This window comes from Triturus cristatus, chromosome 3_2, assembly GCF_964204655.1.
Source record: "Triturus cristatus chromosome 3_2, aTriCri1.1, whole genome shotgun sequence".
NCBI lineage: Eukaryota > Metazoa > Chordata > Amphibia > Caudata > Salamandridae > Triturus > Triturus cristatus.
In genome coordinates, this window is record NC_140584.1 from 564,913,066 (window position 1) to 564,925,863 (window position 12,798).

Genomic DNA, 12,798 nt, shown 5'->3' on the forward strand with positions numbered 1-12,798 from the left:
CGTATGGCTCAGTGTCTTACAGTGGAGGGGCGTAGAGTGGAGTGGTGTAGAGTAAAGTGGGATGTCGTAGAGTGGAGTCGCGTAGAGAGTAGTGGCTTGTTGTCAAATGCAGTAGCCTGTGGTAGACTGGAGTGTAATGTCCTACAGTGGAGTGACGTGTCCTAGAGATTAGTGGCATGGAGTGTCATAGAGTCGACTGGACTGTCGCAGAGTGGAGCAGGCTGTCGTAGAGTGGAGTCGCATTTCATAGAGTGGAGTGATGTGTTGCACATTGGAGTGGAGTGGTGTATCGTAGAATATTGTTTAAAGAAATTTAGTGTAAAAATGGCTGAACAGATGTAAAAGAAATGTATTAGAAATATAGATTATGTGATCTAAAGAGTCCTTTGTGGGTGTAGATCTGAATTGTTTGTGTAGTTTTAAAATGATAGGGTATGATTCACAAAGCTAAACTTACAATTTTGTGAAAGTTAACAACTGTTTGATATTCACAAAGGTATTTTATGAGTAGTATCTTTAAGACTGTGGAGCCTCTGCACATAAAGAGATCGGATGATCCTATATTTTTATGTATGGCGACTATGCAGTTGCAAAGATACTACCGTTAAAATGCCTTTGTGAAAAATGTAAATTTACCATTGTGAATCTGGCCCATAAAGCACCAAAATGTACTGAAATTTTGGGTCGCTGTATACTGCGATAGTTTTAAGGTATACTGTGGTACATGCTGATGACAAAACAGTATATGATTGGCTATTGACTGCCCTTACAAAAGTAAATGACAGCCATATTGTTTAGACCAGACTTTCACGGTGTTCTTGGTTTTAAGTGAAAATATAGTGTTCAAGTGTTTTATAAGTGTATAGGAAGGGATGAGTCAGTTTATATTTATGTGTAAAGCTAAGTACAATTTGTTTTATTACTTTATATATATTTTTTTTAAAGTTGTGGAATACTGTGGTCTACCATATTGTTTACACTGCAGTTAGTGTGTGTTCTGGGTTTTAATGGTAAATATAGAGCACTACAGTGTTGTTTTATATTTTTCAAACTTTAAAAACTAAATTTAGTACATTGTCTCACACTATGTTTCCCCTTAAAGCCCAAAATGCAGAGTAAAAAATATTTTGCACTTCCAAATTCAAAACTGCAAAATATAGTTAAGATCACGCATATTGGTCATTCTAGTGTTTGAGAGGAAATATACTGTAGTACAGTCTTTTAAAAATATTTGACGTATTTTCTTTAAATATCTGTAACTACACTGTTCTACACTATATTTCCCCATAAAACACAGAACGCAGACTAAGTGTAAAATTTAAAAATAAATGTAAAGTTTTTGAAAAAACACTGCACTACAGTATTTTCCCCTTAAATATAATATAGTAGTTTTTTTAAAACAATTGTTTACATATTTTAAGGAAGCGCAGTAATTTCTAGGTAGTACTGTGGTAGTCCATCATTTAAAAAACAAAAAAAATGTGTATAAAATTGAAAAAACACTATAGCACACTATTTTTATAATATATAAAGCAGTACAATTAATTGTAATATTTTTCTACATTTTAAAAAATTAAGTACTACAGAACTTCCTAGGTTTTCCTTAATGAATTTCCTTTAAAATATATAGAAAAATAAAAATAATTTTCCTTACCTATTACCACTTTAATGCAGTGGTAATAGGGCAAAAATGTAAAAACGAATACTCACCTGTATCGAAGGCTGAAACTAGAACACCACCTAAGTGTGGTAGAAAGGGATGAGCTACTACCATAATTATTCCTGGCAAATTTCATTCAAATCCAAAAGGCCGTTTTCACGCTACACCAGAGTACAGAGTCTATGGAAAATACATTGGTCGAAAATTGCCTTTTGGAACCCTCCTTTTTACTTTGCACCCCCTTGACAAATCACTGAAGAACTTTACATTGTCCAACAATGTAGAAAAATCAATAGGTCTGCAGAGCTTCATGGAGATTCTCTGGAATTCTAACTATAACTACATAATGGCTATCACCAGTCAGTTATATTTATATATTTGATATTGGTACATCAAACATGTCATCACTATATCTCTATTGCAAACAGTGCATGCATTTAAATATTAAAACAAATGTGACAAATTCTGGGTCTCCAGAGGTAGCCAAATGGTCAACACCACATAGCTGTATCAAAGCCTCTTATCATGTCTTATGGAAAGCATGTAGTTTGGGACATTAATATACTTTCTACACGCTGCTGTACCGACTGTTAACCTCCTTAGATCCGCCAATTGAAGCCTACTACTGCCCCACACATTCTTACCACTAATCCCAATTCAGACGGGCTCGCTTTCCTCTGCAACACCATCTGTAATCACAGTTATTATCGCTGCCTCCATCTGATCAAAGTCAGGCTTTCTCCTTCCTCATTTGGACTCCTTTCATATTATTGTGCTCTCACATTCAGTCCATCTTACTACTGCCTTGTCTAATTACTCAGACGAAGCCCACCAACTGCCTTCCAAATCATTGCAATATGCTGCTTTTCCAGCACAAGTGCTATGTTTACAGATGTACTCGTGGCTTTTTTACTTCAGGGTTATGGAAAAGATCTGAAGAATTTATGAGAATCAGGATCAGCCTCTTTTGGCTCACAACTGTGTTGTGATACAGGATAAATCATCTCTCATACAGATGGATCAGGCGTTGCATCAGCTGGGGAAATCTAGTAGCCAAGACTTTGCTGAACACTTCGTAACCCTACGTTGAGCATCAAGAAGGGTCTGTATGAAGCCATGTCTGTCATGGCCCTTCAGTGTTAAAAAAGAGGCCCCAGCATATCCCCCGCCTTGTATGGGCCAAGCAGTAATCCCTGATCACAACGTTGAACTGTGAGAGTGAAACTATGGTGCAGTGGTGGTAACAAGTCTATGTATGATGTAAAAAGCTTGATGAGAAGGCTTTGAAGCGGAGCTTTTTCCCCTAGTTATCACATGAGTGATGGGCCATCCAGGAACCCATCAAGCTCCATTGTGCTAACCAATCCCTGACTGCACAAACAGTCATCAAAGAGGGCAATGAAAGGTGAGATCTGTCCAGATCTATGCATGAAATGCAATTACAGTGACGGCTGTGGTATTCCTATAGCCCCACACCGGGCCATCCAGGAACCCATCAAGCTCCATTGTGCTAACCAATCCCTGACTGCACGAACAGTCATCAAAGAGGGCAATGAAAGGTGAGATCTGTCCAGATCTATGTACGAAATGCAATTACAGTGACAACTGTGGTATTCCTATAGCCCCACACCGGGCCATCCAGGAACCCATCAAGCTCCATTGTGCTAACCAATCCCTGACTGCACGAACAGTCATCAAAGAGGGCAATGAAAGGTGAGATCTGTCCAGATCTATGCACGAAATGCAATTACAGTGACAACTGTGGTATTCCTATAGCCCCACACCCAGGACATGTTGTTTGAGGTCTAGGAAAACAAGTGTTCATGTTTATTTTGTACTTGTGACAACAATCAATCAATCAGGATTGGCGAAGCACAGCTACTCACCCACAAGAGTCTCAAGGCACTGGGGGAGGGGCATGATGACCGAACCCCCTGCAGCAATGCCACATTATAGATCTGGGAAGAGCATTGACTGCATTTAAGGTAATATTTGTATCCATAAGTTAATGCTGTTCGAACTTTTATCTATTGTTCATTAATGCAAAGCCATTATTATTAGGGTGAGCACGCCAAGAAAAAACTGCAAGCTCGGATTGCTCTACTGACAGTGGTTTCAATAGAAAAATGTGAACACATTTGCAAAGTTTAACAATACGAGACTACTTATAATGCTCCCAGAATGCTTTCTGATTAGATTAAAATATTTTCAGAAGCTTGAAAACAAGATTGATTATTCTTTACTTTCAAAATAATATGATCACAAAAAATGCAACTAGAACAAAAAAATGTTTTGCTAAACTACTGTGAAAACTTAGGTACATTTACTTGAAGCACCATTCAGTAAATGTGCTGATACATGCTAGTATTTACAAACAAATATTCATAATTGAAATTCAGTGTAGCCAATTTCATCAAGATTATGAGAAACATGAAATGGCAAAGTCAATAGGTCTGACATTGGTGGTCAGCCTTTTGGTTTTATCAATGTGTCTTGTTTTGACATGTTTTTGTAAAACTTTATTGTTGTAGGAGCTGCTGGGCCCTCACAGTTATAACGAACATTGGCAAAAATAAATATATCTTCAATCTCAAACAGTACACTTTGCCACAGTAGTCCCTGGCACTGAGCAAAACTACTTTCTGTACTGATATGCTCCATGTGAAAGTGCAAAAGCACTCACTCACAGTAAAGTCAGCTGATGGATAGAGAAATCGAATTTTAGGAAAAGCAAAAGGTCTTGGTTAATGCCATACATAAATAAGTGCACTCATGGTATATGTCCTTGCATTAGTGCTGATTTACGGCTTCCATGAATTCACAAGAATTTAAAGAAGTAGCCCAGCAAATCATACTACTTGAAAATATTCGTAAACTGCATTTTAGCATGAACAAATATGCATGTTTATTTTTGCTCATGGGAACATCTGCTAAGTGTTTACAAGATCACTTTCCCTCCAACTGCTTTATTCCCCACTGTGATAGAAGTCTTACTTCTGCACTTGGCAGGAATACATTTCCAACCTTTTTAAGTTTGAGAAAATAATAACGAAGAGCTGGTACAAACCCCTAAAATAGGCAAGTTAATATATTTGCAAAGACTCAATAGGGCATTCAAAACCTGGAACAAGTGTCTACCACTACCTCCAGCCCCAGTATGTAGATCTGCGGAAAAGTGACAAAATAAGGGAATTGCAAGTATTCAAACCCTACTATAGTATAAGCCAGGCATAATTCAAAGCTGTTATCAGAGCTCCTATATAATGGGATTGCTGCCATATTTTGTCTCAGCACTATGTGGCACCAAAGGGACAAGTGGATTTTTTACAGGACAAATAGATTTATAAAGCAACCTGTGCCATGGAGATGTAAATATTTTATCAAATTCCACCCCTCTAACAGGTACCTTACACTATCACTGGAGTATTGATTGGTCAGGATGACCAGGTGTTAAGACACCTCACTAAACCCAGATTGTGATGTTCCTTAGGCTGAATTGTGGGTGTAGTACCACTATCCTCTCCAACATTTCTGTAGTTCCAGCACCTCTGCCTTAGTGAGGTGCATCTCCTGCATATAGGTGATTTTCACTCTTCCTTTAGAATATAATTGGACCATGTACCTCTTCCTAATGTTATTCAATCCTCTAACATTCCATGTGAGGAATTTAAATAAAATTTGCCATAGTACTCACTGTCATAATAATGATGCCGTAAGTATTTCAACAATTTGGAATAAACCTGGGATGTCAAGCATGGCATGTCTGCTCCTGAGATGCTCCCTTGTGGACTGCGGTGCTCATGAGTTCTTGCTCAACCGTCAGAGATCAATTTAACAATTGAACATCAAACATCCTGAACAAACACTTCTCTGACTTAAAGGCAATGTTTCCTATTCTAATCATTCTAACTAGATTCTGAATACAATAACCAGTATGTAGTATTTGGCAATAGGTAGATGGTGGGAGCTCTGAATTCATTCTTACTAAATGCCCTAGACTGACCCCTGTAGCATTCATTCAATGGCCAGGGGGACCTTACATTCAGCACCAGGGCTATTGTCAATCCAGGTTCCCCAAGAGAAATCTTTTTCTAGGTTGCTCATATTAGTTCAGCCACCTTCTTAGGTGTCACAACTGGCTATGGATGATCTTTGGAGGAGGAATGTTCTCTGACAGACTCTGAGTTTGTTTCTTGTCTTGCTGTGTCCATAGACTCTTATGCCATTGCTTTATCTCGGAGGCCTATTGCTGCTGCCAATGCACACTCTGTTTTTTGTTGTGCTTGCTGACAAGTCGGTCACTAGGGGTGAACCATCCTCCTCCAAGTTTCTTCATTGCCTGTGACTGACTTCTGCTCCTATGGTATTGATCATCTGTCCCAGCCATGTATGCATCAGCTTTGACCCATACTTCCTGGGAATCTTGAAGAGACAGGTGATGATGATCAATTTCAGCTTGGCACGGAAAAGGAGTCTTAACTTAACTTCAATGAATGAGTCCCTTCTTGCTATACTGCTAGGGTGAAATCTAGGAAGATCATTGCCTTGCTGTTCTCATTGTCAAAGAGTCCTTTTTCTTTTTCTGTTCTAGGTCTTCGGGTCTCGTTAATTCAGTGATCTTACCGTGACCGGTCTTAGGGGTCAGCGCCTGGAGGCTGTGGTCTTGTTGGGATTTCAAGCGCCCTTTCCAGTGCATAGAACAACTACTACCTTTTAGTGCTATCTTTTATGTGAGACAAGTTTTCCAGGAAACTGACTATGCAGAGTCCCTCTATTTTCTCTACAGTCCATCCATCCATATACATTTTTTCTTGTAACCTACCGTTCTGAGTTTTATGCCCAATGCTCAAGATTGAGGATTTGTTCTGTAAGGTTTTGTGGAGGTCATTTTTAGTGGGTTTCAGGTCTGTTAATATAACTTCAGTTCTACTAATTCACATCAACATATTTATCTGGTCATTCTGAAGCAGTCCCAGGTCAATCACCATAGTACGTAACTTTTGTTAGAATGGGTATTTATCTTTGCCTGCCTCTCACAGAGCATTTCGGGAGCTGTTCCAGCTGCAGGTGCCCCATACTCCTTGATGGTCTGACGCTACCATTTCCCAGCTAGGGAAAATGTTGCTGCTCTGTTCATGCAGCCCTGGCCTGAGGGTAGCAGAACTCCAAGAGAAAGCCATGGGCTCTCTCACCTCTCATTGGGGATTACTGTAAGTGTTCAGCCCAGAGGATCTAAGACTACACTCCTATCCAACGCCACCCTTCCCCGGCATCTGCCTGGTGATAAAGCCTTCACTGGGATCCCATCTCTGTTCCAAATTCTTGAGGGACAAGAGAGTCCTACCCAGTCTGCACCACCCCACCCTCCCAGGAAGCTGCTTTCCCTTGACTATTAAGCCCCCAGGAAGTGGAGGGTTATAGAACCTGTGGGAGAAGAAAAGTCAGAGTTGGCCTTGCCAGCCAGACCTCCAGTTATATGGTTGACTAGCCACCAAACTGTCATCTGGCTGGCCAGCTACCAAAGGGTCATCTGGTTGGTCAGTCTAGCAATCAGAATTTCTAGGCTGATGGCAGCTGATGACGGCCAGGATGGGCCATGCACACTGAGGTTAGCACTCAGGATGCTCCTTCCTAGAGCCACCCACTGGCTTCTTGCCTTCGGGTGACTCATCAGATGCTCACTCCAGCTATCTGGCTAGCCTGCTGCCCTGAGAACGATCATGACCCAATCTCTGCACCGGCTGGAAGCTCTTAGAGTAAATCCTTATCCCGAAGTTACCCATCTGATTTACTGACTTCCCTTACCTACATTGTTACTGCATGCCAAAGGTTGTTCATCTTGAGGGCCAACTGTGGATATGGGTATGGCCCAATATAAGATTTACACCATCTTTCCTGGATTTTCAAGGACCTGTAAAAGCTCGTTGAACGCAGCTGGAACTGCAATGCTTTCCAAGACTTGAGCCCTTCTCTCTGGGTAAACCCATTCCTGGGCATCCTGCCCGTTCACAAACAAAGTCAAACTCTTCCCTGGGCTCCCACCGAATTCTCCGCACTGGACACCAGAAGGACCTTTTCCAAATGCTAGCTATCCTGAAGGAAAACTCAAAGGGAACAATTTTCTAGATAGTTCAATTAGTCTTTCGCTCTTATGCCAAGGATGAATTACTAATTTGTATGTTAGGATCACTACAGACCTCCAGTTTCTTATGGCTTCACACTGATTAGACTTAGTTTACCATCTTTTGGGTTCTATAACACATGCTCATGCTCCACTTCCACGACAGAGCAGGCGGGACAGGGCAATGGTGAACCGGCCGTGAGGCCACAGTGGGATCCCACCTCAGCCGAAAGGAGCCAGCCCTCCCCTTCACTGCGCCACAGGGTTTCAGTCGGCCCCCTACTCATGCGCACATGAGACACCTTGGACTGTGTTTCAAGATACCTCAGATGGGTAACTGGCATTGCCGCAGACCTCTGGCATTTGGCATGGGCCCCCCTGCCTGGTGGTGCCACACGATCAAGGCACACTAGGAATAGTCTTCCTAAGTTGTGCCAGGAGCAGGGGGCCAGCCCACATTGCCTGCCCTGGTGCACCACGTGAGGGATGAGGTCAGTTGCTTGGGGAGAGGATGGAGGTAGTCAATCTTCCTCTGCCCCACAGGTACAGTAAAGCTGCTGCCAGGGGGTTGTAACACTCTGCCACCCTAAAGCCTTCCCCACTGACCAGGGGCTGGTTGCAGTATGCCGCCATGAAGGAATGTACCCAGGAGGAAGTTCCTCGGAGTAGTACTGTTCATCCAGGGGATCAACTTTCCCACCATGTTGAATCCTCTGAGTGGACTGCACAGATCCCACCCATTTACATCTTCATGATTTCACGCCATCTTGAACTCTCTCTTCAAATTTCTTTTCAACTTTCCTTACGGTACTTGTTGGCTATCAGTCTCATGCCTGTATTTAGGCGTAGATGGTATTTACGACTAGGCGTGGGCACAAATTCCTTTATGCCAGAGTAATCGGAGTAATTTCAGTAATTCCATGTAATTCTTTGATGATGAATTACTGATAATGACGCGATTACTCCTCCTCACATAATTAAGGGGGGAAAAATCTTACTGTGAGAACACATTCAGCAAGCACAAACGGCCACTCTCTATTAGTGTTTTGCTGCATTTAATGTTGTTCCTTAGCGCATTTGGACGTGAGGCGGCATTTTGCCGAAATGCTAGGTGAAAGGAAATGTGTAGCTCCCCAGAGATTCCAGAGTGTTCCATCATAGAAATATGAAGAAAATGTGTGTTTGTAGGCACAGTTTTGGTTTGCAAAGGCATTTGGGTAAAAAAAAAATGACTTGATAGAACCACACAAGTAACCCCACCCTGGACACCCCAGTTGCCTAGTTTGTAGAAATGTCTTGATATGGTAGGTTTTTTGTGGGTGGTGGCTGAGGTAGGGCCCAAATTCCGCAGCTGCCCAAGTTGTTAAAAAAGCATAGGTTCTGCTGAGTAAAATAGAATGACGAATTTTGGGGTTTGTTGTAGGCACTAGGTCCAGCCACACAATTAAGGTGCCATTTTTAATGGGAGAACATGGAAAAACAGATTAGTAGATTGTGTGTCATTACTATTTCGATTTCACTGCATTTGCGCCTTCCAAATGTAAGCCATTGTGCTAGAAAGAAGGCATTTTGCAAAAGGCCTTCTGAATAATATGCCAATATGGGTACCCATAAATTCAGAGATCTACAAATAACCACAGCTCCTAAAACTAGTATATAGCAGACATTTTAGAAATACATAGGTTTCCTTCATACCCATTTTTCACTCTTTATATTTTACAATACGAATTGTTCTATACACAATACACAATAAAAAATCATTGCAAGGTGCAGCTCAGTTGTTGGCTCTGAGTACCACGGGTACTTAGAAAAGCTACGCACTATAACCGTATATTATCTTTTTAATCTGCCACTGTGATAATAATTTACAGGTGAAAATGATTTCACAAATGGTTGCTTTTCCCAACTCATTTTCAATAAAAAAAAATTTCAACAGGTAGTTTCCTTGAGAACACATTGAAGGATCTACACAACATGACACCTTGCTGAATGCCGAATTTTGTCTACATTTCAGAAATATATAGCTGTCCTGGGTCACCCATGGGTTTCACACCTCTTTCATCACAATCTGGAAGTAGGTTTAAAGCACAAAAAATAGGCATATGCAAATACTGTGGTAAAAAGTAAAACATTGTTTTTTGATTCAGCTCTGCAGTCGGGGCCGGCATGACTCGCAGGTTCACGCGGGGAGGGGGTTCTGCAGGGAGGGGGGGTTAATTTAAAAAATATTTTTTATTAAACATACCTTCGCCTCTGGTCCCGCATCGCGTCTCCTTTTCTCCTCTCCACACGAAGCAGGCAGCCTCCCTCCCCTCCTCTAAGCCAGTCTGAATGCTGTAATGGCAGCAATGTGATTGGCTGGGATGCCGACCTCACAGGCATTTAGAAGAAGGCCATTTTCTCTATGTAGGCTGCATGCTCACATTTCTGGGTGAGAAAGTTGTAGGATAAACGGACTAACTCAAATTGTCTACCACCCAACGTTCCCCCAGATCTCCCGATAAAAATGGTACCTCACTTGTGTGGGTAGGCATAGTGGCTGCAGCAGTAAATGGCCCAAATCGTACTGTGGAGACCTCAAAATAACCTATAACAAACCTACCTGTTTTGGAGGGGGGGGGGGAACCTGAGGTTATGGTCCCCGGGCTCGCCGACATCTAGGAAAACCTACCAAATCCACACTGTGGGGTAGTATATTTGTGCCGGCACGGTGATTCCACCCAAAAATATGTGGAAAATGTGGTGTTTCAGCAAAATTTAAGGTTTGCAGGGCATTCTGGGTAGGAAAACATTGGGGGATCCACGCAAGCCATACCTCGCTGGACTCCCCCGGGGGTCTAATTTTCTGAAATGTGTGGGTTTGGTAGTTTTCCAAGATGGCTACCGAGCCCGGGGACAAAAACCCAAGTGACCTCCTTGCAAACCAGGTTGTTTTGTGATAGGTAATTTTGATGTCTCCTCAATACGTTTTGGGCCCTTGCCTGTCGGGGGTACTTGACTAACCCACGCAAATGAGGTATAATTTTTATTGGGAAACCTGGGGCAACGCTGGGTGGTAGGAAATTTGTGTCAGCCTGGTGATCCTACAACCTTCCCACACAGAAATGTGAGAAAAAATAGATTTTTTTCAACTAAATTTGAGGTTTGCTGGGGATTCTGGGTAAGGAACTGTTGGGGAAGCCACGTAAGCCATACCTTGCTTGATTCCCCCGGGTGTCTAGTTTTCAGACATGTGTGGATTTGGTAGGTTTCTCTAGATGGCCGCCGAGCCCGGGGCCAAAAACCCAGGTGACCCCCCCCTTGCAAAACCAGATTTGTGATAGTTCATTTTGATGTCTCCTCAATACCTTTTGGGCCCTTGCATGTCGCGGGTACGTGACCCACCCACACAAGTGAGGTGCCATTTTTATCTGAAGACCTGGGGGAATGCTGTAAAGAAGGAAATTTGTGTATCCACGCAGATTCCAGAACTTTCCCACACAGAAATTTGAGAAAAAAAGTGATTATTTCAGCTAAATTTGAGGTTTGCAGGGGATTCTGGGTAGGGAAATGTTGGGGGACCTATGCAAGCCATACCTTGCTAGACTCCCCCGGTTGTCTAGTTTTCAGAAATCTGTGGGTTTGGTAGGTTTCCCTAGATGTCCGCCGAGCCCGGGGCAAAAAACTCATGGGACCCCCCCTTGCAAAACCAGGTTGTTTTGTGATAGGTCATTTTGATGTCGCCTCAATAGGTTTTGGGCCCTTGCCTGTCGCGGGTACTTGACCCACCCACACAAGTGAGGTACCATTTTTCTTGGAAGACCTTGGGGAATGCGGGGTGCGTGGAATTTTGTGGATTCACACAGATTCCAGAACTTTCCACAATAAAAATATGAGGAAAATGTGTTTTTTTTTTTTACAAATTTGAGGGTTTGCCTGTCGCGGGTACTTGAGCCACCCACACAAGTGAGGTACCATTTTTCTTGGAAGACCTTGGGGAATGCGGGGTGTGTGGAATTTTGTGGATCCACACAGATTCCAGAACTTTCCACCACAGAAATATGAGGAAAATGTGATTTGTTTTTACAAATGTGGGGGTTTGAAAGGAATTCTGGGTAACAGAACCTAGTGAGAGCCAGACAAGCCTGGATTTCCCTGGGTGTCTAGTTCTCAAAAATGTATAGGTTTGCTAGGTTTCCCCAGGTGCCGCAGAGCTAGGGTTCATAATATACAGCTAGGCACTTTGCAAAAAAAGGGTCAGTTTTCACTGTGAAAATGTGCTGTGTCCAATGTTCCCTCTAATTTTTTTCCTCTGTGTGCACAGTGTAAGGGCTCTGTGCGCTGCAACCAAGGCTATGTGTGCCAGGAACCAGACCGCGAGTGTGGATGCAGCGCCAAATATCACTCCAAAGTTTTGCTGAAAAAAGTGAAAAGATGGTGCATTTCCACACATGCAGCGCCACATGAAGAGTCTTAACACAGGTTTTCAATTTAGATACACACGCCATGACATGAATTGGTTACACAAGCAAGTACACTTTGGGTTTAGAAAAGCACCGGACTCCAATGGTGGTACCATAGTAAGATTTTACTAAAGATCCTCAACTCGAGCACTTGGTCACATAGGGCCCGATTCACACACCTAACTTAAGACAAAATCCTAAACTTACTACATTTGGTATTCACAGAAGGCATTTAGTAGTAGTAAAGTTAGGATTGTGTCTTAAGTTTGACTTAAGACAGACTTAGGACAAAATCCTAACTTTATTACTACTAAATGCCTTCTGTGAATACCAAAAGTAGTAAGTTTAGGATTTTGTCTTAAGTTAGTTCTATGAATCGGACCCAATGTGTATAAGTAGGGCAGATTATTATGTCCACAGAGGTGTATTTTAGAGCTGCTAAAGATTCCCTGAATTATTGACATGTTTTCAGTAAAACAATTTTTGCTGAGTTATGGCTAGTTTATATTTTTTTGTAGTAACAGGTAGATCACCTTCTTGGCACTCTGTGTTGTTCCTGCGGTTAGTATTGGCTC